Genomic DNA, 7,906 nt, shown 5'->3' on the forward strand with positions numbered 1-7,906 from the left:
AGGGGAAGGGATGAGACAATACAAATTGGTAACTACAATATGGCCTCAGGGATAGAAAAGACAGTCTGGGGAATATAATCAATAATGTTGTAAATAGTTTTTAGGGGGCCGGATGGACTCATGTCTTGAAGGGAGACCACTTCATGGTCGATGTGGAGGCCTGGCCACCGCACTGTATTTCTGAACTGATGTTAAATAATATTGTATGTCAACTATAATTATATATGCATATAGTCATGGGACATGGAGTAGAGAGTGGGAATGGAGTCAATGGAATTGTAATAGATAAGCATGATATCGGGGGTGGGAGGGCAGTAGATGTTGGGAAGGGGGTTGTTACTTTGTGAGGGTGAAAAGGATAACTATTGCATTGTTCTGTACACCTGAGACTAACAATAAAATTTAAAAAAAAAAAGGTAAAAGGTATATTTATCATGGGCAGAAAGAAGCCCTGGATGGCAGTTCAGGGCTGGACCAGGAGCCCAAGGTTGTCCTAGGGAGCTTGGCTTCTCCAACTTTTTCTGTTCTACCGTCCTGAGGGTTGGCAGTGATTCTCATGGTCACAAGATAGCTGCTGCTCCTCCAAGTACCACATCCACATCCCAGGCCCTACCTCCTTCTAACTGAGAGCCTTCTTCTTGTTATTTGGGAAGGGAACCCCTCTCTAGGGTCTTCCATCTGCATCTTATTGGCCAGAACCGTGTCCCTTGGACTTCCCCTGGCTTCAGGGGAAACTGGATGGGTGAGTGCTTCACTTTCCAGACTCTAGTAGTGCGGGGTTTGGTGGGGGGCAGGGGAAAGGGGTGCAGATGGCTTTGGTAGCCAGTGTCTGTTACATCACCTCTTACCACAGCTAGCACATTAGGGAGGGAGGACAGAGAAGGGAAAGAAGCCACGCAAACGCGTGACTTCCGGGGAAGCCCCAGCGTCAGTCTGATTCCGTGGGGAGCCCTGGAGTGTATATTAGACTTCAGAGCTTGTCCCCAGCCGTCTCCACTCCGAGCAAGGTCACTAGGCTTTCATACTCTCACATCAGACGGTCTTTGGCTAGGAGCTGCCCCAAGGGGGCTGCAAAGCTGCAAAGCCACTAGTAGCTCAAGACAGGCTTTCAAAGAGAGTTTGCCGGTGCGGCCTTCACAAGCTAAGTGCCTAAAAGCTGGCAGAGGGGCACACAGGACCAGCAAGAGCCATGTGAGAGGACAAGGGTGGGGCACTGACGGTGTCCCCAGGACCCTCTTTACTGGGCTGGTTTTATTTTATTCCCCAAGTTGGTTTTTCCAGCAGTCAGCCGCCTTGTTTATCTTCATAGCTTTAATCTTCCTGGCAGTCCATCTCTTAAACTCCCTTCCAGGAGGCCGAAGCCAGTTGCAGTTGGAGGAACAGTGTGCAGTGAGTGTCTCTCTGCCTGAGGCCACCACCATCGTCACCCCCCCCCCATTCTCCCAACATCCATCACAACTCATCGCCATTCGCATCAACTTGGACTCACACTTTGTGTATTTCCACAATGTTGTCAGCTGCCCATATAGCACCAAGAATATATTTCCCCATTTTTAGAGTGCTGGTAACTCAATTTATAGCAATTTATTCCACAAAAGCAGACAGTAACTCAACTGGTGAGAGGGGGAAAAAAAACCCCTACCAAGCCACCACCATCTCTCTGCGCTGGAAATCATTGGTAATGCAGGGAATAGATTACTGCAAGTAATAGGCTTGGTCGGCAGACGTGTGAGTTGAGTTAAATGCCTTTTAAGTAAATCTCAGTGTGAGTTATCTGTTCACTCAGACGTGCATGCATGGAGACAGAGGGAGGCTGTGTGGACAGACGGCACACACTGTCACTTTCATTATTACACACTGAGATCCTTTGTTAATAACCACCGTCAAAGGGACTGCAGATTTTCTGATCACTGTGACAGGTGGCTACCAGTGTGAGGTTGAGGCATGCATGCATTCATTCATTCATTCATTCGTGCATTCATTCGTGCATTCATTCGTGCATTCATTCCCCAAGCCTTTGTGAGGCCCAAGATGTGCCAGCCATTGAGCTAGGCATTGAGGCACAAAGATGCAGAGATGGATCAACAGATCAGACAAGGTCCCAGCCCTGGGGAGCTCAGAGTCTGGTGAGGGCGGCGGGGTACAAAGCGACAAACAGGTCAGGTGATGAAGTGTTTACGTTCTATGAGAGTGGGCAAGGTTGTGGGCTCTGGCTTTGAAGCTGGACCCTGCCCCTTGGGCGAGATGCTTAGCTTCAGTTTCCTGATCTGTAACATGGGGATAGTAGTTCCTAGCCAAGAGGGGAGGGGAGAATTAAATGACAAATGCATAGCAGAGTGCCTGATTATAGTAGGTGCTCGATAAATGTTCATTGTTGCTATCATTATTACTGACATTTGTACAGGCTCAACGTAAGGAGGGTCAGAAATGGGTTGTTTTGTTTTGTTTTGTTTTTAGTTGAGCCATCCTGCCACCTGTTTGCAGCAGCAGCTCAGCTCGGGCTGGGAATCGAACCGCTGTTGCTCAGAGCTCGCACTCTTGAGTGAGCTCTTAACCCACTGAGCCACTTGGCCGGTCCTAGGAATGTTTTTACAGAGGGGGTGATGCTTGTTTGGAGAACTGAGTGGTGCTGGAAGGGGACCTAAGTGCAGAGGAAGTAGGATGAGCAAAGGTGCAGATTTACGTCCTTCCTTTCCCCAGTTTTGTTGAGATGTAAAGTTGACAAGTTACCCATGGTTCTTTGGTTCTGGATAGCTGGTAGCTTCTCCAGTCTCTCTAGGAGATCCCTAGAAGCCACTAGTCTAGTCTTAATGTGAAATTAACTGGGAAAGGATCATCAGGATATGAGAAACAGATCTTCTACTTGGAAGCCACCTGGTCCAACGTCTGGGAGTCTAGATTGCGAGCACCCCCTCTGTGGTGCCCTTGGACTCACCCAGACTTTGCCTTGGCTTATCCAGGATGTCATCTCCAAGAGGTGCATCTATGTTGCATCCTGTCATAATCCAACACCTGGACCGGTAGGTGCTCGGTAAATAACTGTTAACTTTTGGATGACTGGGGGACCCCTGATTCTACGAGGTAGCCTGTTCCATTATGGGACAACTCAAACTTTTAAAGAAAATTCTTGATATTGAGCCCAAATCTGCCTTCCTGTCACATAGCCCTCTTGTTCTGAGCGCCTCCCGCATAGATAGAATGGCAGCTGCCCACAGAGCTATCCTTTCTGAGATGAATTCTAAGGCAATTTCTGAAGCTTCTCTTTAGAAGTTGGTTTTGGTGGTTATTTCTGAGCATTACAATGGAATTGCACTTGGTGGTTTGTCTTAATTTCTGCGTCCTGGAGTCTGTTCTGTACTGGGATTTGTAGTGCTCCCTTATTTAGACCTAGAGAGGCTCAGATGGTGGGGGAGGGCATGGCTGGGTTGGAGAAATTACTTAGTAAGGTGAAGAAGCTCTTCCAAAACTCACCTCCATCTGATCAACAGATTGAAACTGCGTGTAAAGATATTGTTGCAAGGCACTACATTTTTGTCATTCACTTAATTATTCATTCAATCATTCATTTACTTATCCAACAAACATTTATTTAGCACTTACCATGTGCCAAGCCCTGTGCTAATCATTGTGGATGCTGAAATGAATGAGAAACCTTTTTTTTTTTCTCAAGAAGCTCTTAGCCTGGTGAGGGACTCAGACATGAAGATAAATAATTGTAACACATTTTGATACATACGATCATAATCATCTGTGCAAGGCCCAATGGGAGCTCCAGAGATGGAGGGTGCATTCTACTTAGCAGGTCGAGGACATCCCCACTGAGGATTTGGTACTTAAGTTGCATTTTGGAGGTAGACCAGATAGATGGCATTGAGGAAGGTGCTGGAAGAGATCCCCAGGCAAAGGCTCAGAACATGCAAAAGCTTGGGGTGGGGCCATGAGGGGGAAGGTCTGTTTGGGGAACCAGGCGTGGTTTTGGGTGGCAGGGTTAGCGCATATGTGTAGGAGAGCAGCAGGATGGACAGGGAGGCAGGGACCAGGATAACACTGTCATCAGCTCAGAGCCACCTTGTGTTCTCAACACGCTTTTGCTCCATCCTCTATGTTTCATTTGGAGTTCTTGGCTTTACAGGTGTCCTAAAAGGCTAGCCAGATTAAAAAAAACATCAGTACATGTCTTTAAAAAAAGAAAGTACAATGAATTCTCATATATTTATCACTGAGATGCAACAATTACCATGCTTTGGCCACATTTATTCTGTCTTCTCTGTTTTTACTTTTTCCCCGATGAAATACTTGAAAGCAAACCTCAGCTATCATGGCACCTCATCCCAACATACTTTATGATGTATTTCCAAAAAAAGGTCATTTTCTTACATAATCACCGTGCTATGAGCACACCTACCAAAATCAACACGATTTTCTTCATATCATCTAATAAATGGTTTATACTCCAAATTTCCTAAATGCCTAAAAATGATTTTTTAGGAGTTGGGTTGTTTGACTCAGGATCCAGGCAAGGTGGGTGGGGAGGATTTTAATCTGCATTTGATGGACGGATGTGCCAGTAAGGACAATGTGGGGGACAGGCTGTAGGATGGCCCCAGTGATTGCCACGTCCTGGTAGTCAGACTCGTGAGTCTTTCCATGTGAGTGGGCAGGACCTGTGACTCGCTTCTAATCAATGGGCTGATTAATGACAAAGGTGAAAAGGTGTCTGTGACTAGACTACGTGACTAGATTATGGACGATTCTGACTTCTGCGATGCTTGTGGACTCCCTCTCTTGCTGGCTTTGATGTAGCTGGCAGCTGCGCTGTGAGCTGCCCTAGAGAGAGGCCTGCCTGGCAGAGAATGGAGTGGGGCTTCCAGCCCACAGCCAGCAAGGAACCAAATCCTATCACAACCAGAATCCTTTCAGGTGAGACCTCAGGCCCAGCAGACACCTCGACTGCCATCTCTCGACACATCTTGAAGCATAAAACTCAACTATGTTGTGCCCAGATTCCTGGCTTCCAGGAACAGCGAGATAATAAATGTTTGTTGTTTTAAATGGCTAAGTCTGTGGTGATTTTATGCAGCAATAGGTAACTAAAACAGATGTGTATGTGTGCTGGTCATAGAGAACCCAGCTACCAGTGGCTGAAAGAGTAAAGAGATCAATTGTTTGTGTAATAGGAACTGAGGTATTACAGGGCTGTTTCAACGACTCAGTGATGTCGTCTTAGACCCAGATCTTTCTTTCTGTTCTGTCATTCTCAGTGCACTGGGTGATGTCTCCTATCATGACTGAAATATGGTTGCCTCAGCTTTGAGCATCACGTCCTCGCCAGCAGTGAGGGAGAGGGTGTCTCTCCATTGTTGGGGAGAAATAGCTTTTCCAGAGGTACCCGGAGACTTCCCTGAGCAACTTATTTTCCAGAATGAGGTCAAATGCCCATACCTGGCCCTAGTACCTGGCAAAGGGAAATAAGATTGTATGACTAGTTCGGACCAATCCATCATGGCTCATCTCCTGAGCTGGGTGGGCACTTTGTCACCTGCATGAAGCTGATGCGTTATTAAGGGGGAGGGGAAGAGTGGCACCTCAACAGGCCATCACTGTATCTGCCAGAACAACACACAGTATCCATGGGGAGGTACATATGATCTTTCCCACACACTGAACCTGCACATCAGGCCTCTGCCCTCAGCCTGGCAGAAGCTAGAAGGAACTTTCTTTCCCTCTGGCTGACAGCTGCAGCCCCTACTGAGCTCCACCATATTGTACCAGAATGGCTCTGATGATAACAGATGTCCGACGATCAGGGCTGGGACCCTTTTAAACATGTTTTTTTAAAAAGATTTTATTGGGGAGTTGGGGGAGGGGAACAGCATTGGGGAATCAGGGAGGGGAACAGACAAGTTGCTGTCCTTTTGTTCCTCAGTCTAGTTGTGGAGGACGTCACTTCACTGGCTCATGTTGGTATTATCATTGCGCTCTTCCCAGGTGAGGCAGATCGGTCGCCAGCCATTGGACAGGTGCTCATGGTGGCTCCTGGAAGCTCACGAAAGCTCATGCCAGTTGCCGATCAGCCCCACTGCAGCAGGGGCTGCAGCCTATGCCATCGCTGGCAACTCACGGCAGTCCAGCTCCAGGTCAAGCTGTTGTTCACCATCTTAGCTGTAGAGGGCGCAGTGTCACTGGTCCTCATGTGGGATCTGAACCGGGACCCTGCTGCTCAGAGCTGGCGTCCCAAGCCAACTCTTAACCAACGTGCCACTCCACCTGCCGAACATTATTTTTTTCTAACTCAAAAAAATGTACATGCATTATAAGAGGACTTTGCGTTGTGTCACAACGTAAAGAGTTTATAGGTGTCAAAATCGGATTCTGCCATTCTCTGTGATGTTAAATTGGGAAAATAACCTCCATAAGCTTCAGTTGCCTTATCTGTGAAATGGGGATAATAAGATCTCCCTCATAGGGTTAGTGTGAGGCTTAAATAAGAAGACATGTGCTAAGCACCTAGCCCACTGCCTGTGGTGTAGTGAGTACTTCCTGCACCGCTTACTTGCTGTATCAGCCAGATGTCTGCTGAAATAATGCTGAGTAGCAAACAACCCCCAAGTCCCTGGCATACAGCAACAGGCATTTGCTTCTCAGGCATGTGCCTGTGGGTCAGCTGTGGTTCCTCTGGGCTCTTCGGGGCATGGGTGGTCTTGTCTCCAGGGAGAGGTCTGCTCCACATGTCTCTATTATGGGACCGGCATCTGCCCAGGGCATGCTTATCTCAGGGCAGTGACAGTACAAGAAGCCATGCCAAACCACACAAGCATAATTAGAGTCTCTATCCACTACATGTCTGCTCACATTCCACAGGCCATGGCAAGTCATCCGATCAAATCCAAGGTTAATGGTTGGGGAAACCAGGCCCTCATGAGAGGTGCAGGAGGGTCACACGGCAAAGGGCACACGTTTCTAGTATAAAAAAGGGAGGGGATTATTATTGGGAACAGTAATCCCATCTACCTCAGTAGAATGATGCCATCACACCTGGTGTGCAGAAGATAGGTGCTTGTTTTAAGACTGAATTTTAGAGTGAATTATGCATCTTTATTGCTATAGAAACACAATGAATACAATGTTCTTTCCTCCTTCCTGTGGTATCAAAGCAGAAAACATTGTACCCCTTATTTTCTTTCCTCTGATCCCCACCCGAGAGGTGCTGCATCTTGGGTCCAGCTGAGGGAGCCCCGGTTCACAGTGGCCCCTCTCAGACATGTGTTGCCTGGCAGCTGCATGCCACAGAAACCATATTAAAACTAGTCTGAGCAAAAAAGGGGATATTTTGGCTCAAATGACAATGGCGAAGGGAAGGGCCCTGCTGTGCTTCAGGGACAATAAGAATGAAGTCGTGGATGCTGCAAGGACTTGCTCTCTCCACCAAATCTTAGCTTTATTTGTCTGTCGGCTTCAGCCTTTCAGGCTGGCTTTGTCCTCATGCTGGGAAAAGTGTCCCCTTGCTGACACTGCTTTCCTCATAGAGCTCAACTTCCTGACCTGAGAGGGAGGGACATTCATTGTTTTCTGCCCTAATATCTCAGGGAAGGGTTCTAACTGGCCCATTGAGAGTCAGAAGCCCAGCTCTAGGCCAGTCCCCTGAGGCCAGAGTGCTGGGATCCTACAACTGTCCCAAATCGAGTCAGGGCTCCTTCCAGGATCGATCACCTGTGGCCAGGAGCCAGAGGTTGAGGACGATGGCGGCTCTAGTGGTTGGGTGGAGTGAAAGCATCTTCTAGATTCACAGCGGTTCTCAACCTGTGGGCAAACGACCTTTTCACAGGGGTCGCCTAAGACCATTGGAAAACAAAAAGGTATTTACATTATGATTCATAACAGTAGCAAAATTACAGTTATAGAGTAG

The sequence above is a fragment of the Hipposideros armiger genome, unplaced genomic scaffold (assembly GCF_001890085.2).
Source record: "Hipposideros armiger isolate ML-2016 unplaced genomic scaffold, ASM189008v1 scaffold_71, whole genome shotgun sequence".
Lineage (NCBI taxonomy): Eukaryota > Metazoa > Chordata > Mammalia > Chiroptera > Hipposideridae > Hipposideros > Hipposideros armiger.